At 41.5% G+C, this 27,461-nt stretch overlaps 1 long non-coding RNA gene across 1 annotated transcript in view; it reads right to left on the reverse strand.

The window, feature by feature from the left end:
• LOC146806139 (uncharacterized) overlaps window positions 1-27,461 on the reverse strand; it is a 79,902-nt gene that overhangs the window by 7,909 nt on the left and 44,532 nt on the right. Inside the window, exon 6 of the long non-coding RNA XR_014967982.1 lies at window positions 25,712-25,741. This is a non-coding gene — a long non-coding RNA (uncharacterized LOC146806139). The remainder of the gene's footprint in view (window positions 1-25,711; window positions 25,742-27,461) is intronic.

Raw genomic sequence — 27,461 nt, forward strand, 5'->3', positions numbered from 1 at the left:
AGCTGTGCAAGATCGGCCAAAATCGTCTTCCAGTTCATCACATTCCAGCAGGGAGTCGAGGAGATCTCGCTGGGCGGGAAGGTCACCATCCCATGACTCGCGATCAGGGTCGTGTGAATCTGAGTACACGTTGAATATGCCAGCATGGTCGCAGATCCGGATCAATTAAAGACATACCCGAGACTGAACATCAGTGTGGGTAATCATGACACTCAGTTTGTCCTGGACAGTGGAGCATCATTGAATTACATCCCGGTAACGGAGTACAAAAAGATGAAGTCACCACCTCCTTTGTGCCCGGCGTACGTCCGGGTATTCACCTGGATGTCAAAGAAACTGCTCCCCTGTCTAGGGAAATTTCTAACCACTCTTCGACATCAGAACACATCGGTGTCAGCTGTCATACATGTGATTGATGGCCCGGAAGCTGACTGCCTTCTCAGCCTACCAACGGCCGAGCGACTTCGGTTGGTTGAGATCTTATACCGGGTCAGTGGTGATCAAGACATATTACACAAATTCCCCAAGCTGTTCAACGGGTTGGGAAGGATGAATAGATCTCAGGTTCGGCTTCACATCAATGAGCAGATCCGACCTGTCGCTCAACATCCCCGGCGAGTACCGTACCACCTTCAGCAGGCTGTGGAGGATGAGCTTCAAGAACTGCTCGCCTCAGACATTATTAAACGGACTGACGGCCCCACCCCATGGGTGTCACCCGTAGTCATAGTGCCCAAGAAGGGCACGTCTGGAAAAGTGCGGCTGTGTGTAGACATGCAGCTTCCTAACACCACGATTGAACGGTAATGACATCCTGGGCCTCACTTAAGTGATATGATTGCTGCGCTAAATGGGGCCAGGGTGTTCTGGAAACTGGACTTAAACAAGGGCTATCATCAGCTGGAGCTGCATGAAAGGTCAAGGTACATAACGACTTTTGTGACACACCTGGGTTTGTTTCGATATAAACGGTTAAGCTTTGGCATCTCTTCCGCTGCGGAGATCTTTCAGGAGGTGATACGCCAAACCATATGCCATATACCTAATACGCTGAACTATAGCAACGACATCCTTGTGTACGGGTCCAAAGTCCAAGAACATGACAAGGCTCTTGATCGAGTATGCCATGCCCTCTTGGATGCCAACCTGACATTGAACAAAGAGGAGTGCGAATTCCATCAATCCACACTCAAGTTTTTTGGACATGTGTTCTCTGGAGCAGGGATGAAACCTGACCCTGAAAAAGTGATGGCCTTAAACGATACCAAGACCCCTCAAGATGTCAGGGATGTCCGTTCCTTTCTGGGCATGGCCAGTTATTGTGCCAGGTACATCAAGGACTATGCCACAATTAGTCATCCACTTCGAACTCTCACAAAGCAGGGACAACCTTTCGACTGGACCCGTCAGTGCGAGCAGGCCTTCCAGGACATCAAACGGGCCGTTGAGGCGGCCGACAATCTGGCATACTTTGACCCCAAACGGAAGACGGAAATAACCGTAGATGCCAGCCCGGTGGGTCTAGGGGCGATTCTGGCTCAGTATGACAGAGAGGAGGATCAGCGCCACATTGTGGCTTATGCAAGTCGCAGCTTGTCAGACACTGAAAAGGCGTATTCTCAACCAGAGAAAGAGAGTCTGGCGGTTGTCTGGGCCTGCGAACACTTCCATGTTTTCATTTATGGCAAGCACTTTACAATGTAACTAAAGTCTTAAAAACTTCTATTAACTGCAATGCTTTTTAATGAGGTGCTATCATGTATATTGGTCCCAAGATGGCTGCCAACACTTCTTGGATGAAGTGCTGATAGCCAATCAGATCTTACGATGAGATGTGTGGTTAGGCTCCGCCCAGATATATCTATGATTTTACTTTTGATTTTCTCAACAGCTACTGAACGGATTTACACCATTTAATCAAAAGACACAAGTGTGAACCAAGGGCTACTTCTTTGCCAAATTTCGTGTAATTCCGTTCAGCAGTTCGGGCTGTAGCTGCGATTAACGGTTCCTATGGAAAACTGCATGGGGAAAACACGTTTTGGAATCCCCCTTTTTTCTCGGCCCCCGCTTAACGAATCACCCCGAGACTTTCAGGATAGGAGCAGACCAGAGGGCCCCATCAGTTTTGAAAATTTTGTGAAGATTCGTCAACCGGCGCCAATGTTATTCAAAATAGAATGTTGCGGATTTCCTATGTATAATAGGTCCTAACTATAACTACCTACTGGCGACCGCCAGTAGGTAACATATATATATATATATTCACTGAAAAAACCATAGGTTTCAGGGGCGTTATATTTAGGAACTGGCATTTAAAAAACCTTAGAAATTCACTGAAAAAACCATAGGTTTCAGGGGTGTTATAGTTAGCTGGACATTTCCCTCGTACAATTCCCCCGTTATAGTTAGTTCAGCTAACTATAACTCGCGCCCCCGCAATGCACTGCTGATGACGTCACATATTACATCACTCATGACATGGTCAGTGACATCACTGATGACATCACTGATGACATCTGAAATGACATCACTGATGATGTCATCCATGTGATAAATTAGTGCATCTTCTCACACCCTTTGATATACTCAATCAAAATTTCAGACGTCCATTCTCAAAACCATAGATACTCCAATACCAATAACTACATACCCACTCATTGACTCTTAGATCTACACACACATCCACTCACTCACCTGTACAGTCACTCATACTTACAGTCACTCAGTACAGGACTATCATATGCATTTATACACCTACATAGACACTTACACACCACCTATCATCCATAGAGGTACTCTCACACCTAGTCAGTCATGCAAATAATTAATCACACTCCCATTTACTCACCTATGCAGTTATACACACACAAGTTCACTTACTCATAAAAATAGTACCACATTCTTACGCTCTTATACAATCACTGATACAAGCACACACTCATCCATACAGCCACTCCACCCACACAAACACTCAGGCACCCAGATACTCAGACAACCAATCAATAACCCATAGAAACTCTCATATAGCTATTCACAAAACCATTCAGCCTCTTATACACCAACAGACAGATACAGACATTCACACAGTTTAGTCACTAGTCTGGAGTAAGATACGTTTAATGACTCACTTATAGAGTCAGTCACGCACCTACTAAATCATCCATTCACACACTTATACACCCACTCATTCTTCCATAGGTTTTTCCCTATATATAGATATTAAACATATTTAAAATTTACAGAAACACACACTCACTGGATGACGTCATCAGTGATGTCATCAGTGATGTCATTTCAGATGTCATCAGTGATGTCATCAGTGATGTCACTGACCATGTCATGAGTGATGTAATATGTGACGTCATTAGCTGAACTAACTATAACAGGGGAATTTCTAGGGTTTTGTACGGGGGAAATGTCCAGCTAACTATAACGCCCCTGAAACCTATGTTTTTTTCAGTGAATTTCTAAGGTTTTTTAAATGCCAATTCCTAACTATAACGCCCCTGAAACCTATGGTTTCTTCAGTGAATTTCATAGGTTTTTTAAATGCTAATTCCTAACTATATCAGGCCTGAAACCTGTGGTTTTTTCAGTGAATTTCAAAGGTTTTGTAAATGACAATTTTGAATGTATTAAATGTTATACTGATTTTTTTGATACTGATTTACTATATTTTTTTAACTATTTAATTTTATAAGTTTTTTTTAATTACAATATAATTACATTATAGATTACAATACAAAATATACTTGCTCAGAATGAATTACTTTAGTTTAAATACTTGGCAAATAGGCAACAGACTTTTAAGTACAGTAGTTACAGTTGTTGCAATGGGCAACACAATTTCAAACACAAAGCAACATTGAGCTCAATGTGAATTTCTAGTGAAATGCAATTAGTTACTTTATGTTTTACTTTTCTAACCACAGGACTGGATCCTTGATTCAGTCCTTGGACATCTCCTGTAAACAGGTGAGTAAAAGCGCTTTGCTTACAGTAGTTATTTTTAAGGAATATTATTGTATTTTAAAAGTTGACACTTAGAAATGTTTTCACATAGAATCACCAATGTTATCCTATGGCAGAAAATTCACTTAGCAGGTAAGTAGTGTTATCATTACTTTTTCTTACTCAGTGGTGGATCCTGGATCCAGCACTGGCCAACCTCCTGTAAACAGTTGAAAGAATGTATTTAAGTCATACAGACGATTTTTTAGGAATATTTTTAGTTTGTGAAAATAGACACTTGGGGCCCGATTCACAGAGCTAACTTAAGACAAAATCCTAAACTTACTACCATTTTGGTATTCACAGAAGGCACTTACTCATTTTGGTATTCACAGAAGGCACTTACTCATTTCGGTATTCACAGAAGTTAGGAGTTCTAACTTTAGGACTCCTAAATGCCTTCTGTGAATACCGAAAGTATTAAAGATAGTATTTTTCTCAGTTTAGGAGTAGTAAAGTTAGGACTCCTAACTTTAGGACTCCTAAATGCCTTCTGTGAATACAGAAAGTCTTAAAGTTAGGATATTTCTCAGTTTAGGAGTAGTAAAGTTGTAGGGCCCGATTCACAGAACTAACTTAAGACAAAATCCTAAACTTACTACCATTTTGGTATTCACAGAAGGCACTTACTCATTTTGGTATTCACAGAAGGCACTTACTCATTTCGATATTCACAGAAGTTAGGAGTCCTAACTTTAGGACTCCTAAATGCCTTCTGTGAATACCGAAAGTCTTAAAATTAGGATTTTTCTCAGTTTAGTAGTAGTATAGTTAGGATTCCTAACTTTAGGACTCCTAAATGCCTTCTGTGAATACCGAAAGTCTTAAAATTAGGATTTTTCTCAATTTAGTAGTCCTAAGTTTAGGACTCCTAACTTTAGGACTCCTAAATGTCTTCTGTGAATACCGAAAGCTTTAAAATTAGGATTTTTCTCAGTTTAGGAGTCCTAAGGTTAGGACTCCAAACTTTACAACTACTAAATTGAGAAAAATCCTAATTTTAAGACTATCGGTATTCACAGAAGGCATTTAGGAGTCCTAAAGTTAGGAGTCCTAACTATACTACTACTAAACTGAGAAAAATCCTAATTTTAAGACTTTCGGTATTCACAGAAGGCATTTAGGAGTCCTAAAGTTAGGACTCCTAACTTCTGTGAATACCGAAATGAGTAAGTGCCTTCTGTGAATACCAAAATGAGTAAGTGCCTTCTGTGAATACCAAAATGGTAGTAAGTTTAGGATTTTGTCTTAAGTTAGTTCTGTGAATCGGGCCCAGGACTCCTAACTTTAGGACTCCTAACTTTAGGACTCCTAAATGCCTTCTGTGAATACCGAAAGTCTTAAAGTTAGGATTTTTCTCAGTTTAGGACTCCTAAAACTGAGAAAAATCCTAACTTTTAGACTTTCGGTATTCACAGAAGGCATTTAGGAGTCCTAAAGTTAGGACTCCTAACTTCTGTGAATACCGAAATGAGTAAGTGCCTTCTGTGAATACCAAAATGAGTAAGTGCCTTTTGTGAATACCAAAATGGTAGTAAGTTTAGGATTTTGTCTTAAGTTAGTTCTGTGAATTGGGCCCTTAGAAACTTTTCTGGTGAAAACCACACAATGGATTCCTATGGAAAGAAATACAAGTTACTGGTAAGTACGCTTAGAATTACTCTTCCGGGTCAGTGCTGGGCTAAAAGATGCAGCCCTGGGTTCGCTCCTGATAACAGGTAAGTAAATCGGAATTCGTAGTTCGGCTGATTTTAGAGGAATATTTGTACGTTTCAAAAATGGACACTGAAAATTTTCTGGTGAAAACCACACAATGGATTCCTATGGAAGGAAATACAACTTACTGGTAAGTGCGCTTAGAATTACTTTTCAGGGTCTGTGCTGGGCTAAAAGATGCAGCACCGGGTCCTCTTCTGATTACAGGTGAGTAAATCGGAATTCGTAGTTCGGCTGATTTTTGAGGAATATTTCTACGTTTCAAAAATGGACACTTTGAAAATTTTCTGGTGAAAACCACACAATGGATTCCTATGGAAGGAAATACAAGTTACTGGTAAGCACGCTTAAAATTACTCTTCAGGGTCAGTGCTGGGCTAAAAGATGCAGCCCTGGGTTCTCTCCTGATAACAGGTGAGTAGATCGGAATTCATAGTTCGGCTGATTTTAGAGGAATATTTGTACGTTTCAAAATTGACACTTAGAAAATTTTCTGCTGAAAATCACACAATGGATTCCTATGGAAGGAAATACAAGTTACTGGTAAGTACGCTTAGAATTACTTTTCAGGGTCAGTGCTGGGCTAAAAGATGCAGCACTGGGTTCTCTCCTGATTACAGGTGAGTAAATCGGAATTCGTAGTTCGGCTGATTTTAGAGGGATATTTGTACGTTTCAAAAATGGACACTTAGAAAATTTTCTGGTGAAAACCACACAATGGATTCCTATGTAAGGAAATACAAGTTACTGGTAACTACGCTTAGAATTACTTTTCAGGGTCAGTGCTGGGCTAAAAGATGCAGCACTGGGTCCTCTCCGGATTACAGGTGAGTAAATCGGAATTCGTAATTCGGATGATTTCAGAGTAATATTTGTACGCTTCAAAAATGGACACTTGGAAAATTTCCTGCTGAAAACCACAAAATGGATTCCTATGGAAGGAAATACAAGTTACTGGTAAGTACGCTTAGAATTATTTTTCAGGGTCAGTGCTGGGCTGAAAGATGCAGCCCTGGGTTCTCTCCTGATAACAGGTGAGTAAATCGGAATTCGTAGTTCTGCTGATTTTAGAGGAATATTTGTACAATGGTAAAAGAAGGGGGCGGGGCCTGAGGTGACGTGTGCAAACATGCCCTGTGGCGCGTTTTAAGTTAGGGAATTAATTCCTCTCCAATCCTGCGGTCCCCTGGGGGCCAACTAGCCCACCAGGTACCTCCGTATGCGTCAGGGAGCTGCGTTGCAGAGCGGTGTTCAGAGGCCATGCCCCTTTTTGCAACACTCTGCAACGCAGCTCCGTGGCGCTTACTGGAGGTACCTGGTGGGCTAGTTGACCCCTAGGGGACCTCTCAATTGAAGAGGAATGAATTCCCCAACTTAAAATGCGCCACAGGGCGTGTGTGCACAGCATCACCTCAGGCCCCGCCCCCTACCTTCACCACTGTTCAAACGCGCCTGTGGCACATTTTAAGTTGGGGGATTAAGTCCCCTTGAATCCTGAGGTCCCCTAGCAGCCAACTAGGCCACCAGGTACCTCCAGTAAGGGCCATGGAGCTGCGTTGCAGAGAGGTGTAAAAAGGGGTGTGGCCTCATTACACCTCTCTGCAACGCAGCCCCCTGGTGCATACTGGATGTTCCTGGTGAGCTAGTTGGCCCCCAGGGACCCCCAGGATTCAAGGGGAATTAGTTCCCCCTCTGCAAACGCGGCAGGGGGCATGTTTGCCGAGTGGTGTAAGGAGGAGGCGTGGCCTCCAGCCCAATCCCGATCTTTTCTGCCGGCATTGCTTTTCGACATGGGGAGCTGCTAACATGCTGCTCCCCATGTGGAAAAGCAATCAGCTTTGCTTCATTGAAGCGAGAGCAGGTTTCCCTGCTCTCGCTTCAATGAAGCAAAGCAGTTTGCAATGACAGGGTGGGAGCCGCGAGGCTCCCGCGCTGTCATTGCAAACAGCAGTGTCCCGGGGGTGGGCACCCCGGGACACTGCAGGAGCCGGCCCTGGGGGGTGGCGGTCCCCAGGGCCATCATTGGCTCCAGGAGGGGGGGCGCGTGGCCCCCCTCCCACACATACAAGTTGCCCTGGGGGGTGGCGGTCCCCGGGGCTGGGGGGACCTGAGAGCCCCCCCATCGCAAATACTTTCAAGCCCTGGGGGGTGGCGGTCCATGGGGCTGGAGGGCTGCGAGCACCCCACCCATTTTCTATAAGCCCCGGGGGATGGTGGTCCCCGGGGATGGGGGGCCGTGAGCCCCCCTTATAGTATTTCTGAGCCCCGGGGGGTGGCGGTCCCCGGGGCAGTGTGGCGGGGATTGGGACCCCCCCACACTTTTTTATTTCTGCCCCCAAGATTTGTCCCCCCCGGGGGCCAAATACCAAAGAAGCACAGGAGCCCTGCGCTTCTTTTTTTAATATTTACGGCCGAAATTCACGCTGGGTGCGCAAATCTCGCAGGCCTAGGGGGTCAGGGTGAGGCACAAGATGGCTGCCAACACTTCATGATTCAGAGTGTTGGCAGCCAATTAGCATTCAGCTCGTGCTCGGGAGGGTTCGGGGAGGGTGGATCCTCCCCGGCCATAGATATCACTAACTTTTAACTCTAATTTTCCCAGGAACTACTGAACGGATTTACACCATTTAAGCAAAAGGCACGAGTCTCAACTGAGGACTACCTCCTTGCCAAATTTGGTGTAATTCCGTTCAGCAGTTCGGGCTGTAGCTGCGACAACAGGTCCTATGGGAAATTGCATGGGGAAAATGTGTTTTGAGACCCCCCTTTTTTCTCAGTCCCCGCTTGACGAATCACCACGAAACTTTCAAGGTACGAGCGGAGCGGAGCTGGCCAAATGTTTGGACAATTTCGTGAAGATTCATCAACCGGCGCCAAAGATATTCCCAATAGAATGTTGCGGATTTCCTATGGAAAATAGGTCCTAACTATAACTATCTACTGGCGACCGGCAGTAGATAATATTACCTACTGGCGGTCGCCAGTAGGTAGTTATAGTTAGGACCCTGTTTCCATAGGAAATCCGCAACATTCTATTTGGAATAACTTTGGTGCCGGTTGACGAATCCTCGTGAAATTTTCAAAATAGGTGGGGCGCTACGCTCCGCTCCTACCCTGAAAGTCTCGGGGGGATTCGTCAAGCAGGGGCCGAGAAAAAAGGGGGGTCCCAAAACGCGTTTTCCCCATGCATTTTTCCATAGGACCTTTAGACACAGCTACAGCCCGAACGCCTGAACAGAATTACTTGAAATTTGGCAGAGAGGTAGCCATAAGGTCAAGGAAGTGCCTTTTGCAGGTCTGGTGTAAATCTGTTCAGTATTTCCTGAGAAAATAGCATTTAAAAGCATATATATATGTGGGCGGAGCCTAACCACACATCTCATCCTGAGATCTGATTGGCTGTCAGCACTTCATCCAAGAAGTGTTGGCAGCCATCTTGGGACCAATATACATGATAGCACCTCATTAAAAAGCATTGCAGTTAATAGAAGGTTTTAAGACTTTAGTTACATTATAAATCATTTGTTGATGGTACCATACTAATTTTAGGAATTGTGGTATGTTCTAAGGTGATTTCACCATGTGAAAAAGCCTTCTGCTGGGATATCATGATTGAGAGAAAAATATTTTCTCATGCTTTTACCACAGAGGTTTGGAAGGTGATCTATAGGCTGAACTGAGAGCTTATTTTCTGTAAATTCACATTATCTTTCTCAGTCATGTGAGAATGAAGTCTGACATTCTCAGTAAAACATGTACATCCAACAAGGGCAGAGACTGTCAGTTGATTCCTTTGTGTTCTACTGCAGCTTCCCAGAGTGTTCCAAAGAACTACTAGAGCGCTAACAGTCCTACTTATGATAAACGTATGGCACACCTGAAGCCATCTTGCTTGGATTAAAGTGGTAACTCTTAAAACATTTAATTTAAAAAGGAACAAAATGAGGGGGTTCATTTTTCCATAAAAAGTATGATCAGTGCTGCAGAAAGAAAAATTAGGGCACATTTTGAGTGACTTCTCAAATCCTCTTCTATTTCATTAAAAAATTCTGACATGCAGACTGAAACATGCACTTTCAATACCAGCAGCAGTTTTCCCTGGTGAGCAGTAGCTTTACTACAGTGATCTAATGAGCAAAAAGAGTGCTAACATTCTGAATTTATGGCAAATGTGTGACACATCTGAATGCCTTCTTGATGGAATCAAAGTAAAAAACTGAAAGTATTTCCTACTGAGGAGACTGCAGTAAATGAGGAAATTAGGAAACTTCATAACAAATAAGTCTCCCAAGATGGCCACCAGAGACAAAAGAGCCCAAATGTAGCCCAAATATCACCCAGATGTAGCCCAAGTATAGCCCAATGATAGAATGTCCCAGAATGTTCTTAAAAACAACTAGAGCGCTTACTGTCTTCATTATGACAAAAGTATGGCACACCTGAAGCCATCTTGATTGGAATAAACTGGTAACACTTAAAACATTTAATTTAAAAAGGAACACAATGAGGAGGTTCATTTTGCCATAGAAATTATGATTAATGCTGAAGAAAGAAAATGAGGGCACATTTTGAGTGACTTCTCAAATCCTCTTCTATTTCATTAAAAATTCTGACATGCAGACTGAAACATGCACTTTTAATACCAGGAGCAGACTTCCATGGTGCAGTAGTTTTACTACAGTGATCTAATGAGCAACTAGAGTGCTAACATTCAGAATTTATGGCAAATGTGTGACATATCTGAATACCTTCATGATGGAATCAAAGTAAAAAACTGAAAGCATTTCCTACTGAGGAGACTGCAGTACATGAGGAAATTAGGAAACTTCATAACAAATAAATCTCCCAAGATGGCCACCGGAGACAAAAGAGCCCAAATGTAGCCCAAAATCACCCAGATGTAGCCCAAATATAGCCCAATGACAGAAGTGTGCAAAACACTTATTATTTTGTGTTTTTACAGTGTTATATAGTGCAGACTTGTCAGGTATTGGAGTGCTTTACATGAGCATTGGTTACATCACACAAGAACAAATTCATTTTGGTTGTAGACATGGGGAGACTAAGTGATTTGACCAGAATCACAGAATGTCGAGCTGAAGCAGAAACTTCAACCTGGTTCCCCAGTTGCAAAGTCTGCAGTTCTGGAAGTAACACCACATCCTCTCCCCTAAGTGCAACATTTAATCAAGTGGTCAACTGGATAAAAAAACATAAAGATAACAAATAATTTAAAAGTGCTTTGTCGCTATTTGAAAACTCAGAAAATATGTCCTTATTTTAGTCTTTTAGAGCACTAACCATAATTTTGATGCCAATAAGACCCTCTCATATATGTAATTTCTAAAGGAAATGCTCTAGGTATTACAGTTTTGATTACATCAAGATGATGTCAGGCGTTCCACACTTTTGTAATAAATATAGAATGTTAGCAATCTAGTTGTTCATTAGGATACTGTTGAGAGGCAGAGGCCAGGGGCACGGACTCTGAAAATTGAAGGCAGGTAGGAGGGTGCAAAGGCAACAATTTAACCACACTGAGCAGGCAGGAAGGGCTGTGGAAGCACAATAGACTATGGAGGGCAGTGGAAAGGGGGGCAGGGGCAACAAACCAACAATACAGGACTTGCAAGAGAGGCTGTTGGAGGGAAGATCTATTACGGGTCAAGGAAGCTAGGGGCGGTCCCCAGATCCCCGGGAGCCACCACAGAACTGAGCAGGAGAGTGAGTCAGGGACAAAAGGGGCACCTTAATTTGAGCCGGGGTGCCTAGGAACGCTTGCTCCAAAAATGAAGAAAACAGACATATGAGACATGGAACTGGAGGCAGAATACAATGGCAGTTTAATGAGAAGATGCAACTTCAAAGAAACCGCAGAATAGAGACATAAAGTACAAAATACAGAATCCAGATAATCATACAGCTGTCATAATATTCTCTGTATCTCAATTAATGTACTGACAGAGAGAGAGAGAAAACACATCTATAAATGCATCATGAGAAACAAGTTACACCAAGGAAAATGTTACCTAGGAACACTCACGTTTACTCTTAGAGCAAGCATTCCTGCAATTACAATACAAAATCTTTTAAATGCAAAAGTAAAGAGAACAATGGTTAAACATAACATGACATTTCATATAGGTAAAATAGAATAAGATACTTCAAGCAAAGCAGAGCAAGACATTTTAAGCAAAGGAAGACAAGAGCTCCCAGCTCTTGGGGAAAACCTGCACTGCCTGTTAACCTACATACAGACGGCGAGGTAGTCCGTCGATATCTGTGGGTGCTCCCTTTTTATATCATTTTGTGGGCTCCTTTGCACGCTACATCTACCTACGTATGCTACCCAAAAGCTTCGTCTGCAGATTTTACCAGACATTTCGTCATTTACCCACTTAATGCTGACAATGGACTGGGAGAAAAGGTCAGTCTCTCAGGCCAATCGCTTATCGTAAGTTCCATAGAGCAAGCAGAAAATAATGGGTATTGTACGGGAATTCAATATATTCATGTATAAAATCTCCTCAGTTCTCCTAACTTGACGCTCTGCGGTTGCCACTTCCTTAAAAGCGGGAAACCTGCCCAGGAAGCAAGTACCAGTCCAGGATGCAGCCTACTGTATGTCGACAGCTTCAGGGGGATGTTGAACTTTGATACCGAGCACGGAGCACTCGGGTAGGGTGGGGGCTACTAGTTTGGATCAGAAGGCCTCGCAGACCTGCCTTCAGACTGCTATACACTAAAATTGCAGAGCTATGGTCAATTTAACAAAGAGGCCTACATATTGAACAGAAGGGCCTACACAGGGGTTTTATGCTGGCTGAGTGGTAAGGTTGTCTCAGGATAATTATATAGCAACACAGGACCCGCTGGTCAATTTAATACGGCCTACAAATGCAGCTGGCAGGGCAAGGACAAGGGTCTCATACTTCAGGTGTGGACAGAACGGGCCAGGGGCCCCCTGTGATACAAAATCTACCCTCCTTCAAGGCTGTGGCAATGTAATAGACCATTGTGGGCAGAAGGAAGAGGCAATGGTAGTACAACCATACATGCCAACAGACCCGATTCAGCCAGGAAACGTCCAATGTTTTTAAGCTCAAATGGGCTTTATTTGATCTGTCTCCTGTCTACAATATCCTCTTTTTCAATGTAACTCAAAGGGGAAAATCAATACCCCAGTTGTTTTTCAAAATCTCCCTCTTACCAAGTTCCAAATGTTCGCAAGTATGGTACATTGGATCATGGAAGGAAATGGGATAGGGACATGGACTTGGATAACAGAGGACAGGAGGGACATGGAGAGGTGCACCAAACTGACCCTGCAGGGCAGGCATCAGGGTTTGCAGCAGCACAATACACCACACAGGGCATGCAGGACGGGAGTGCAGCACAACAATCCATAGAAAGCAAGAGGGAGGGGACAGGACCATGCACATGGACAACAGAGAACAGAGGGGCAAGAGGCAATGGTAGCTAGCTGACCATAATGGACAGACAGGAGAGAAAGCTGCAGCATAACAGACCATAAAGGGCAGGAGGGACGGATCAGGGGCATTACAATGGAACAGACAAGCCAGGAGGGAGGGAGTAGGGCTGGGGGCAAGGGGGCAGTGCAGGAACAGCAAGATAGCCATGGAGGTCAGGCAGGATGGGCACTAGAAGCAAGACACACCATGAAGAGCAACAGTGAGACTGTGATGGCATACACACAGACCATGGAGGGAAGGTGGGAGGGGGTCAGGGGCAGCTAACTGACCACACAGGGAAGGTGGGAGGGGCCATGGCAGCACAGAAGACCATGCATGGCAAGTGGGAGGGTTAGTGGCAGCACAATGGCTATGATGGGCAAGAAGGAGGGTGGAGGGGCATGCACAAAGGACGATGGAGGATAGAAGGGAGGGTCAGGACCTGTGCACAGACAAGAAAGTTCAGGGGAAGGGACCTCACAACAGACCACACGGGGCAGGCAGGAGGAGCAGTTGCAGCACAACAGACCAGGGAGGGCAGAAGGGTGTGGCAGTACAATGGACCATGTAGGACAGGAGGAAGAGGATAGAGGCATGGCATGTGGACAGGCAGGGTGGAGGTGGCAGGGACAGGTTACAGTCATCTGACAATGCTAGGCAGGTGGGAGGGGAGTGGCAGCTCAACAGAACACTCAGAGTAGATAGGAGTGGCAGGTCCATGGGACATGGTGGGCAAAAAGGATGGAGCAGGGGCATGCACAAAGACATCGGAGGGCAGGGGGAAGGAGAATAGGGGCAGCAAGCTAAGCACAGAGTTTAAGCAGGAGGTCAATGATGGGGCATAGAATTGGGCAATGGAGGGCAGGAGGAGTGGACTGGTACATCATACTAAATTGAGGGCAGTGGCAGCACATCAGACCATGCATGGCAGGAGGGAGGAGGCTAGTCCATGGATTCACACAACAGAGGATAGGGAGGAAGGGGATGGGGCAGCAAGCTAACTGTTCAGAGAAGGCGGGTATTAGGAACTTTATTGTTTTTAAAACATTGTGTCTGTGCGAACTACTTAAAATATGAACAAGTATGCAGCATAATCTCACTTTTATTCAGGAAGAAGAGGACGTTTGTGACTGTGACTCCGGGCTCACTTGGCAGAAACACCCCCTGACCCTCCACCCCCTATCGCAAAATGTAATGCCCGTGAAAAGGGTAGGTGAACACAGTGTTATATAGAACATAGTCCTGAGAGCACGATTGAAAATGAAAACTAGATATAGTGTATGGTATAAACTATGCACCAAAAAGTGTGATATAAGATGAACCGGGCGTGAAATATAATATGCAATACATTGTGCGCAATGACAGATTCATTGGAGAGCGCGAGATAGCACAGGCACTAGCGCGTGCTATGCGATATGTGCCTTGGAGTGTAATATGCACAGGGCAGTGTTGTGTAACCTAACTAGTCTCTAAAGTTGTAATATAAAATATGTGCTGGGGAGTGTAACGTTGCATATGCACTGTGACAAAGATATGGATCCCAGATTGTAATATGTATGGCATAGCACTGTGCGTTATAACATAGGCATCGAGAAAGGCACGTTAGATGGGGCAATATAACCCATGCGAAGACAAGTGTGGCATGACATATTCACGGGGTGGTGTTACAGTGCACATGGGCTAGAGAGTGTCATAGCATATGCACTAGCTAGTGGAATACAACACAGAGGTGTGTGGCACTCGGCAGGCAATGGTGGGTGTAACACAGCATTGGGCTCTGTCAGGAGCACACTGTGACTCTCAAGTGATGTTCGTCCCCTTTCCAGAGAGTAAAATAAAAAGTATTACACATCCGGCAGTGGATGTGTGTTTTATTAACCGTGAGGGGGGTTTCTTGCATAGTTTTGGTCGAATTTTTGTCGAATCCCCTTTGAATGGCTTGGTGTGCATGTGTATTAAATGTGCCCGCAAATAGCTACCCATGTTTGTATAAATAAACGACAAGGGTGTCTACCAGGATTAGGCACGGTAGGGCATCAGACATGTCAGAGCTTCACTAGTGGTGTAAATACATTCCACGTGGATTCATTGCATGCATAGTCGCCTTTTAATGAATATCACGCAAATCGTCATGGTGATAGGTACGTACGGTTTGTCCAGCATGTCCTAGGTGTGTCTATAAATATATATTTTTTAAAAATAATAAAAAACAGTGGCCGGCCCTGGGGATTGGGGTCAAAAAAATATAATTAGGAGACTGGCCCTGGGGGATGGGGTCATCAGGGCCAATAAATTAGAATAAGAAGGGGAACCAAACAGCCCCCCTTCTTAAAAAACTAAAATAAATAAAAGACTGGCATCGTGCCGGAGGCCATGCCCCCTCCGTGCAGCACTCTGCAAACGCGCCCCCAACAGGCATCTCCAGTATGCGCCAGGGAGCTGCGCTGCAGCCAGGTGTTCTGAGGCCAAGCCCCTTTTTACACCTCTCTGCAACGCAGCTCTGTGGCGCTTACTGGAGGTACCTAGTGGTCTAGTTTGACCCTAGGGACCCTTAGGATTCAGGGGGACTTAATCTCTCAACTTAGAACAGCCACAGGGCGCGTTTACACAGTGGTGAAGGGAGGGAACGGGGCCTGAGGTGACGTGTGCAAACACGCACTATGGCACGTTTTAAATTGGGGATATAATTTCCCTTCAATACTGAGGGCCCCTGGGGGCTAACTAGCCCACCAAGTGCTTCCAGTAAGCGCCACTGAGCTGCATTGCAGAGAGGTGGTCCAGGCCGTGCCACTTTTTACACCTCTCTGCAACGCAGCTCTGTGGCACTTACTGGAGGTACCTAGTGGGCTAGTTGGACCCTAGGGACCCTCAGGATTCAAATGAACTTAATCTCCCAACTAAAAATTGACACAGGGCGTGTTTACACAGTGGTGAAGGGAGGGGACGGGGCCTGAGTTAACGTGTGCAAAAACGCCCTGTGGCCTGTTTTAAGAGGTAGTTTTAATCCCCATGCCCTATTATACACTAGGGGCTTACAGAGGAGGTCATGCTAATCACAGGGGGACCCCAACGCATAATGTTCCCTAATGTATGTAGGTGTTTTCACTGTATTCTAAGTGTCTTTTAACATAGCACTGGCTCTAGGACTGGTTAGTCAGACTCAGTTACCACCAGTATCCGTCTGAAAAAGTTGAGGGTACAGGATGATTTTGCAACAAAGCTTCTTTCTGCTCTTCTTTTTGTTCTTTCTGCACGTTATCCTTCTTCCTGCACTTATCTTCGTATTTGAGGACTTCTGTTGCTTCTTTCTGCACTTCTTTTGTTTCTTTCTGTGCATTTTTTCTTCTTTCTTCACATGTCCTATCTCTGTAGGCATAGTTAGAAATTAGCATTTAAAAAACCTTTGAAATTCACAGAAAAAACCATAGGTTTCAGGCACGTTATAGTTAGGAATTAGCATTTAAAAAACCTCAGAAATTCACTGAAAAAACCATAGGTTTCAGGGGTGTTATAGTTAGCTGGACTTTTCACTTGTACAAAACCATTGAAATTCCCCCGTTATAGTTAGTTCAGCTAACTATAACTCGCGCGCCCGCAATGCACTGCTGATGACATCACATATTACATCACTCATGACATGGTCAGTGACATCACTCATGACATCACTGATGACATCTCAAATGACATCACTGATGACATCACTGATGACATCATCCTTGTGATAGAGTGGGAGACCTCCTCTCACCCTAATATAACCTTTGATACACACATTCAAAAATAGAGACTAAAATTTTCAAAACAATGGACATACCAATACCAGTTACAACAACCTCTTCAGTAATTCTAATATCCACATACACATCCACTCATTCACCAACAGTCCTATACAGTCACTCATACATGTACTCACTCATCATATGTACTCATACACCTATACATCCTGTTACACAATGCCACTCATCCATAGAGTTACTCACACACAGTCACTCATGCTAATAAAGAATCAAACATACATTTACTTGCATATACAGTTATACACACACCACCATACTTACTTCTACGGAAACTTACACATACTTAGTCTTTTAAACAATCACTTATAGAAACACATACTTATTCATACAGGAACTCTTTCAATCTCTCACTCTCACATATACTCACATATATACACCAATAGTCACATATACTAGTTTAAAACATATGTAGTTACTCATAAAGACACTATTGAGACAGTCATTCACTCACTAACACACCCATACACACACTCATCCACCCATACAGTCCTGCACACATGCTGTGTTCAACACATACAAACAGTGAGTCACTCATTCATGCACCTATGCACTACGTAATACCCCCCACCGAACCATGCAGACACTCAGACTGATACTCAAAAAACCAACTAATAACCTATATAGACACCCATGTAGTTACTCACCAACCCATGCAGCCACTTATACACAAAGTGAGAGACTGATACAGATATTTACATATTTAAACATTACTCACTAAGCCATGTATTCACTATGATACACTTAATCAGTCAGTTACACAATCAATTTTTCAAAAACAAATCATCCATTTAGACACTTATATACCCATTTATTCTTCCATCGACCTTGAGATATACATATATAAAACATATTTAATTTTCAGAAAAACACACATTCACTGGATGATGTCATCAGTGATGTCATCAGTGATGTCATTTGAGATGTCATCAGTGATGTCATGAGTGATGTCACTGACCATGTCATGAGTGATGTAATATGTGATGTCATCAGCAGTGCATTGCGGGCGCGCGAGTTATAGTTAGCTGAACTAACTATAACGGGGGAATTTCAATGGTTTTGTACAAGTGAAAAGTCCAGCTAACTATAACACCCCTGAAACCTATGGTTTTTTCAGTGAATATATATATATATATATATATATATATATATATATATATATATATATATATATATATATATATATATATATATTCAAATGCGTAACCAATACAAGCATAAAGAAATAGCAACAGATCAAGCATTTCTCACTATTAAAACAAACGCATGATTAAGACATATTCAAAACATTCATGCCAAACAGTAATAGCATCTTTTTGGTAGTAACAGTTGGACAGCGGGGAGGCGGGTGGGACAGTGAGTAATCCACAGGCAGATACTGTATCCACCAGAAAAAGCGTTACAGAAGGTAAGTAACTTGTTCTTCTGATGGATGCTTCTGCATGTGGATTCACTTTTTAATAGAATCCCCAAGCCGTACCTCACCCGGAGGAGGGTGTCCACCTGACTAGACAAAAATATCTTGCAAAACAGATCAAGAAAAATGGCCATCCCTCCTAACCTCCGAATCCAATAATAATCAAATAATTTTTTGTCAAAATTATATTGAAAATAATACTTTAAAAATACTTTTATTATAAATTTAGACAAACAGCTAAAGGAAAACTTTTATTTCTAATTAATTTAAAAATATTTCATACTTTACAAATCACACTGAAGTCGCGACCCCAGCACGACTTTTCAAAATAGGTACCAGAATGCGCGCAGCCATTGTGTACGGTGCGCGACGGGTGCGCGACTTCTCTGTAATATTAAAAAAAAAAGATTGACTATAGTTTACCTAACTAAAAATTATTCTAATTTTTTTTTTAAATATATATATAAATATATATATATATATATATATATATATATATATATATATATATATATATATATATATATATATATATATTTATATATGAAAGGAACTTCGCCTCTGCTGCCACATCTTCAGGAAGGATGAAACAGGACCCAAGTAATTCAGTGCGTGAAGAAATTTTAATCGGTAAGTGCAACACGTACCACCAAGACGCGTTTCGGCCTCAACACGGAGGCCTTGATCTCATGGCGCCTGCAGTACAAGCCAGAATATTTAAAGTGCCAGTGACTAAAACACGTGATAACTGGGCCAATAGACATAAAAGACATATAAATGTAAAATACAAGATACAGCTCCAAAAAGTAATGAAACCAAAATACAATGATTGACAAATTTCACATTGTGCAGAGTAACTACGTGTGCAAAATAGCTAGCTTGGCAAGAATTACAAAATACCGCAACATTCGTAAACACAGACTGTAAATGGCAGTAGGTCAATCATTCGAGTGGCAGAATATTGTTAATACAAAAATGCTCCACTGTTCGAATAAAAGCAAATGTGCAAAAAATGCAATGTGCAAATGGCTGCAAGTGCAAAAAAGCAACAAGTTATCGAAGCTCCTCAAAATGAGGTAATGTCATCAAGATATCTAACAAGCTAAGGTGCAAATGCCAAATATTTATTGCAAAACAACAGTTACAGTGCAGGTTTCATCAACTTTGAGGTGACATTTAGGTCTGTAATGGATAATCCCAAAAAAATGTTTTCTCATGCCTAATCTGCCCAGAAAGACATCACGCATTAGTGAACTATTTAAATATAAAAAAAAGAGGAGGGGAAAAGACATAGTAATAATAAAAAACTTTCTTACAGAAACATTGTTTTTATATATTACATTAGCAGCTCAGATGGTGGTGATTCAGATGGTGCAGCCATATATAACGCAATAGTCAAACGGAGTAAACTATGTTAAGACACAATTGGGCATCGAAACTGAATCCAAATAGGCCATTGGTTGTAAAACACAGTTGTCCACTAACCTCTAGGGTGCTGACTATTGTTATAAACAAGTAAAGAGATCCTCGCTGGAGTTAAGCCCGTTGGGTGTTTTGCAATCCAACATAAGGATATATCTAGTCTCCAGCTGTCTAAGCAGAGATTCCCAATCGCCTCCTCGACGGAGCCGTGGGACAATCTACCACAAAGTAGCTTAAAAAATCTAAGCAACTGTTATGGATCTCTTTAAAATGTCTGGCGACAGGGTAGGCTGCATCATTATTGCTGATAGCCCGCATGTGCTGGAGGATGCGTTTGTGAACCTGCAGCTTGGTGCTACCAACATACTGCAGGCCACACGCACACTCCAGCACATAAACGGCAAATTCAGTCTTGCACGTTAGTTTATTTGAGATAAAAACAGGAACATCACTAAAAGGAGTCATAAAGGATGTCCTGTTACGCCCCAGTTTGCAAGCTTTGCAACTGGCGCATTTAAAGAACCCCTTTGAGCTCTGTAACCAAGAGTTTTGTGTGCTGATCTCTGGACTGCTCTGTACTAGCATGTCACTCATTGACCTTGATCTACGAAATGTAATGTTTGGGGTTTTAGGCACGAGCTCCCCAATTACAGAATCATTTTGAACCAGTGGCCAGTTTTTGTTAAAAATAGCACTCACCTTACTATGTTGACAATTGTAGGTGGTAATTAGCCTTGGCGGTTCAAACATGGGATTGGTAACTTTGGGCAGTGCCATAGGTTCAGAGCTACCTGTTAGTGCTGTAGATCGTGAAATAGAATTAGCTTTCTTTATTGCTGTATTTAGCACTGAAATAGTGTAACCTCTGTCAATAAATCGTTGCCTGCTCTCCAGCTGGGCCTCTACATAGTCAGTGTCCCTGCTACAGATCCGTCTGATGCACAGCATTTCTCCATACAGGATACTGCGCACCAGATGGTCTGGGTGGTGACTGGAGGCATGCAGAACAGTGTTACCTGCCGTAGCCTTGCGATGTAGTTTGGTCTCAATGCGACTATCCTTGATGAACACTTCTACATCCAAAAAATTGACAGAAGAATTGCTGATCGATGAGGTGAATTCAAGATTCAGATTGTTTATATTAATTTCCTCAATGAATACATTGGCTGAGGCTACTGATCCTCTCCAGATTATGAACAAATCATCTATAAAACGATACCAAGATTTGACATGTTTGTCCAAAATGTGACTGAAGCGGGCCCTAAGGACTTGCTCCTCCCACAGTCCCATGTGGCACGAGTCTCAACTGAGGACTACCTCCTTGCCAAATTTGGTGTAATTCCGTTCAGCAGTTCGGGCTGTAGCTGCGACAACAGGTCCTATGGGAAATTGCATGGGGAAACGCGTTTTGGGACCCCCCTTTTTTCTCAGCCCCCGCTTGACGAATCACCACGAAACTTTCAGGGTAGGAGCGGAGCGGAGCTGGCCAAAAGTTTGGACAATTTCGCGAAGATTCATCAACCAGCGCCAAAGATATTCTCAATAGAATGTTGCGGATTTCCTATGGAAAATAGGTCCTAACTATAACTATCTACTGGCGACCGCCAGTAGATAATATATATATATATATATATATATATATATATATATATATATATATATATATATATATATATATATATATATATATATATTCAAATGCGTAACCAATACAAGCATAAAGAAATAGCAACAGATCAAGCATTTCTCACTATTAAAACAAACGCATGATTAAGACATATTCAAAACATTCATGCCAAACAGTAATAGCATCTTTTTGGTAGTAACAGTTGGACAGCGGGGAGGCGGGTGGGACAGTGAGTAATCCACAGGCAGATACTGTATCCACCAGAAAAAGCGTTACAGAAGGTAAGTAACTTGTTCTTCTGATGGATGCTTCTGCATGTGGATTCACTTTTTAATAGAATCCCCAAGCCGTACCTCACCCGGAGGAGGGTGTCCACCTGACTAGACAAAAATATCTTGCAAAACAGATCAAGAAAAATGGCCATCCCTCCTAACCTCCGAATCCAATAATAAACAAATAATTTTTTGTCAAAATTATATTGAAAATAATACTTTAAAAATACTTTTATTATACATTTAGACAAACAGCTAAAGGAAAACTTTTATTTCTAATTAATTTAAAGATATTTCATACTTTACAAATCACACTGAAGTCGCGACCCCAGCACGACTTTTCAAAATAGGTACCAGAATGCGCGCAGCCATTGTGTACGGTGCGCGAAGGGTGTGCGACTTCTTTATAATATTAAAAAAAAGATTCACTATAGTTTTCCTAACTAAAAATTATTCACAATTTTTTTAAAATATATATATATATATATATATATATATATTACCTACTGGCGGTCGCCAGTAGGTAGTTATAGTTAGGACCACGTTTCCATAGGAAATCCGCAACATTCTATTTTGAATAACTTTGGCGCCGGTAGACGAATCCTTGCGAAATTTTCAAAATAGGTGGGGCGCTGAGCTCTGCTCCTACCCTAAAAGTCTCGGGGGGATTCGTCAAGCGGGGGCTGAGATAAAAGGGGGTCCCAAAACACGTTTTTCCCATGCATTTTTCCATAGGACCTTTAGACACAGCTACAGCCCGAACGGCTGAACAGAATTACTTGAAATTTGGCAGAGAGCTAGTCCTCAGGTCAAGGAAGTGCCTTTTGTAGGTTTGGTGTAAATCTGTCCAGTAGATTCTGAGAAAATAGCCTTTAAATCAATATATATATCTGAGCCAGCTTACGGTGCGCTTACGGTGCGCTTACCGTACGCGTACGGTGGCGTACGCGAGCGCGATTTTGATTGGCTCTTAGATATTAGTAAACATTCGAATCGGTCGAAACCAGGAAGCGGCGGCCGCCATTTTCTCTCTCGCTCTCTGAGTTGGGCATCAAAAACGAAGCCCAAAAATGGCTAAATAGGCAGTTTCGTCACATCCTAACCACCCAGCATTGATATAGGGGTCCCCAAACAACCCACAAGCCCAAAAAAAAAATTTTTTTTTTTCGGAAATTCCGCCGATTACGCTTACTGTACGGGTACGGTAAAAATTTATAAAAAAAAAATCATCCACATTCTCCCCACCCCGTGTGCAAATGGTGCCCGAAGGGCACCATTTGTGCTTGGCATATTACAGCTACAAAATTAACAAAGAATACATTTCAAAAAGATGCGCATAATATATCCCCCATGCAAATGGCGTAAAGTAACTTAGCATTTAAAAAAATGTACAAATTCACTGAAAAAACCATAGGTTTCACACACGTTATAGTTAGGAATTAGCATTTAAAAAACCTTGCAAATTCACTGAAAAAACCATAGGTTTCACACATGTTATAGTTAGCTGTACATTTCACTCGTAAAAAACAAATGAAATTGCCCCGTTATAGTTAGTGCAGGCAACTATAACTCACGCGACCGCAATCTTCTGCTGATGACATATGTGTCTTTATGAAAAAAAAATATTTGTAATATATGTATAGCTAAAATTTAATGGAAGAAGACATGGGCAAATAAGTGTCTAAATACAGTATTAGCATCAGCAGAGGATTGCGGTCGCGTGAGTTATAGTTACCTGCACTAACTATAACGGGGCAATTTCATTGGTTTTTTACGAGTGAAATGTACAGCTAACTATAACATGTGTGAAACCTATGGTTTTTTCAGTGAATATATATATATATATGTATATAGATATAGAAAATAAAATAAACATAGGATTGAGGTACATTAGACTTACACATTTTCATTTAAATAACCTTTGAAATTCTCTGAAAAAACCATAGGTTTCAGGCATGTAATAGTTAGAAATTAGCATTTAAAAAAACCTTAGAAATTCACTGAAAAAACCATAGGTTTCAGGCATGTTATAATTAGAAATTAGCATTTAAAAAACCATAGAAAATCTCTGAAAAACCATAGGTTTCAGGAACTTTATAGTTAGTTGGCCATTTCACTTGTAGAAAACTATAGAAATACCGCCGTTATAGTTAGTTCAGTGAACTATAACTCACGCCGCCGCAATGCACTGCTGATGACGTCACATGTTACATAATTTATTACATGATCAGTGACATCACTGATGACATGTCAAATGACATCACTGATTACATCATCCAGTGACGTTGTGTTTCTGTGAAGTTCACTAAATGGCATTGCTATGTTGTCACTTGGAGGTGGCAATTCTGGGCTTTTTTTACTGGCCAGTCACATGTGGTATACATTATGTACAGAATGGAGAGGATGGTATCTGATTTTTGATGAACACAATAAAGATTATTGGATAGATATCGATTTCCCACCAGCTATATTTATTATATAATTTTGAAAGGGTTAAGTCCAGAATGACAAATGCAAAGTTTTCTTTAGGAAAGGAGTGTTCAAATTGTTTTTTAGACATGCTATCTGTGGCTTGCCTGATGAAGGTGCTTTTGTTACCTAAACACGCCTAGACATGACACAACAGAATCCATCCATGATCAAAGCCACATGACTGTCTCTCTATTTGGATATATGTGTTACTTCATCATTTTACTCTTGTTTTTTTTTATATATTATTGATTTTTGATAAATGTTTAGACATTCATGGTTTTCATTTTATGACTAATTTGACTTATTCTGCAATACTATTCCTACATTACTTCTATTGTCGAAGCAATATACATGAAACAATTGTTTGATTATAGTTGTTCATTGAGAATATTTGTTCAATGGAGCATATGTCTTCTCTTTCTTTGCGTTTTTAAGTTTTGCCATGTAACATTACCAGGCCTGGGCAATACAACTCTGGGGAGTTCTGCAAGTGGCGGAGTTCAATGCAAACTGCAGTTTCTACCTGAGCGGCAACTTGAGCACTTTTTCTGCACTCCGCAAGTTTCATTGAGCACTTAGTGTAGAAAACTCCTCAAACTCTGTGAGCGGAGTTCACCGCACAGGCCTAAACATTACTGGCAGGATGCATCATGCATTTGTAGATCATTTTTACCAATATAAGTCTTTTTTACATTATTTATAAGTGATCAATTAGCCTTTTTCAGTATCATGTTGCAATCATGTCATGTAATGCAAATTAGAACATTAATTGCCTAGGGATTTGTTATTTACAATTGTATTTCCCTGCCTTTGGAATAGGTGTAAGTAGCAGGGGGTCCTTATATAGACACTCAAGTTCCTACTACATACAGTTTTCACCTTGTGCAGAAGTATTTAAGGTGAGTGTCCACTTCTTCAAAGCAGCCAATTGGCATTGATCTCAACTACATACACCCTAAACCTCAAGGCACTCAATTCCATTAGGTGGTCAAGCCTCTACTAAACACAGACTACATCTTGTACAGACGGTTTATGAATATCCTACTCCATCCAGTCACCCAAGTCCCACTTTGAACACACTTTTTATCATGGCCTTCAACTTGTGTAAATCTGTGGTAAACAACTTGGGGTGCACGTTTTAATTATCAGATTGAAACTTGCAATGTTGATTTAAATATCACACCAACAGTGCACCACTGCCAGTTGAGCATGGGACCTGGTAAGACTTTGGAGCTCTATAGTTATACACACACACACACACGCACACATACATACACACACACACATCTCTCTCAATATATTTATATATGTATTTAGATAAGCAAACACAAACACACACATTCAAAGACACATTTACATATCTAACAAAAACAAAACCATCATGGGCTACTACATTTATTTTACATTTTGCATTACCATAATCCTTTCATCAAACCCTTTTTGAGCAAATAATGCACAAAAGATATACAGTCTTTCATTATCATTAAAAGATTGTAAAGGTGTCACACCTCTGTTTTTTTTCCATAGGATCCGCGAGTCTAGAAAAGCAATTCAGTAGACAAACAAAAATGTAAAATATATTTAAAACCACATATAAAAATACTTCTCCAAAATCGGATTCTCTGCTCAGAAAATACAACCAAACACATTTCTGTTATGAATGATACATATATCTCTTCACCAATGTTTAAATTCCTTGGTATATATTAATATGATAATATTTGATAAAAGATCATTGCGCTCAAATCCGCGAAAACATCTTTGCGTTCCTAGCATCCACAAGGCAAGAAAAGTAGGTTGATCCTTTTCTTTTCTGACCACCAAACTCCGGAACCCATTGCCTATGACCCTATGTTTCGCTCCTTCCGAATCATTTCTTCACAGACTGCTGAAGACTTCTCTTTTTGATGCATAAACTTTCTGTTGAGGTTTAACTAGTCTTCTTCTCTTATACAATTGGGCGGCTAGCGCTGGACACTTTTTTGGTAGCAGCTGCATGCTTTATAAATGTTATCATAGTGTATTATATTGTATGATATACCTGGATTCTGATCTACTCAGCTCCTTTTCCCTGTCACTCTGTATCAATCTCTAAGGGACAGAATATATTTATTTACTTATTTTCTCATCCCCCATGGATGTTTTTTTTTGGGGGGGGGGGAATTATCTGGCAACCTGGTAGATGTAATCTTTCTATCATATAGCTCTTTGATACTGCAATATTCTCATTTACACCGATAATGTTGTACTCCCAATATATGCTTAGGAGCAAGAACATTGCAGCTAATAAATAACATAGGCTCAAATTTAATTACTCTATCCCCATGGTGGAGAGGCCAACAACCTAATTTATAAATGACCACCAAGCTGGCAATCATTTATAAAGTTATTGAAAGGAACCGCTGCTGCAGTGGTTCCTGAGAAAGCATTTGACTTTTTGCTACAGGGCTGCATTAGAAGAATGCAGCCTTGTAGCAAACAGAATTATTTTCAAAACGAAAATCGCAAAACAGGATTTCTTTTGGAAAAGAAGAAATATAATTCTTCCCTCACCATGTGAGTCTTCTCCCAGGGCTGGGGGAGCACAGTACTTTTAATGTTCTTTACTACCAGAATTTACAGTAAATAATTACTACTTTGCTTTCTAACCTCTTGTACGCAGACGATCTCGTACTGGTCAGCGAGACCCAGATCGGTCTCCAACACTTATTAGATACAACTAGTCGATAACACTTAGTCGTTATATACTTGAGTAGTAAACCTAACAGCAAATTTTCTTCACTGCTGTTAACAACCAATTCTTTACTGCAGTTAACAACCAATTGTTGACGCAACAGTCCCTCTCTCTCTCTTTGATAACTGAGCCTTGCTTTCTTAATTTATGGTCTGTGCAGACATTTACTGTTAATTGCTTTGTGGATGTTAATACAACTCATGAAAGTTTTATATGTTTTATTTACATTGTTTTAGGATATTACTCTTTTTTTATATGGAAATTGTAAAGGTTTTAATTAACCAAACAATAAATAAATCACTTACTTACTTACCCTCACCATGTGAGTCTTCTCCCAGGGCAGGGGGAGCACAATACTTTTAATGTTCTTTACTACCTGAATTTACAGTAACAAATTACTACATGTCTGCCTAAATAGGTCAGAAAGACATGAAGCTACTTCTAGAATGGCCTTGGAAAGTAAGGGCTTTCAGAAAAGTTTGGCCACAGTGGAGACAGTACTCTCTGCTGTGGCCAAGCTAAAC

The sequence above is a fragment of the Triturus cristatus genome, chromosome 8 (assembly GCF_964204655.1).
Source record: "Triturus cristatus chromosome 8, aTriCri1.1, whole genome shotgun sequence".
Taxonomy (NCBI): Eukaryota; Metazoa; Chordata; class Amphibia; order Caudata; family Salamandridae; genus Triturus; species Triturus cristatus.